At 62.5% G+C, this 285-nt stretch overlaps 1 protein-coding gene across 1 annotated transcript in view; it reads right to left on the bottom strand.

Moving 5' to 3' along the window:
- Positions 1 to 285, bottom strand: part of SLC45A1 (solute carrier family 45, member 1) — a 17877-nt gene that overhangs the window by 4443 nt on the left and 13149 nt on the right. The gene's annotated exons all lie outside the window — the stretch shown is intronic.

Genomic DNA, 285 nt, shown 5'->3' on the forward strand with positions numbered 1-285 from the left:
TTCCGATCTACCTCAGGTGACCTCATGGTTTCTCCCCGGGCCCCACTTGGCCCTTGCCTGAGGGCCTGAACGCTCTGGCCAGTTGCCCCCTCAGGTCTGGACACATACCCTCCCCACATGGCCCTGCCCCTGACTGACCCCCACGATGGGCCACTGAAAACGGAGGAAAAGACAGCGCTGTCTGCCCCCAAACTGGGCTGCTGTGCCTGCAGCTGTGAAGATACAAGCTTCCTTCACTGCCTGTCCTCTCGTCACCCTCCTGGAAGACCACCCCCCTGCCGAGCC

Source organism: Bison bison, unplaced genomic scaffold (assembly GCF_000754665.1).
Source record: "Bison bison bison isolate TAMUID 2011002044 unplaced genomic scaffold, Bison_UMD1.0 scf7180017864289, whole genome shotgun sequence".
Lineage (NCBI taxonomy): Eukaryota > Metazoa > Chordata > Mammalia > Artiodactyla > Bovidae > Bison > Bison bison.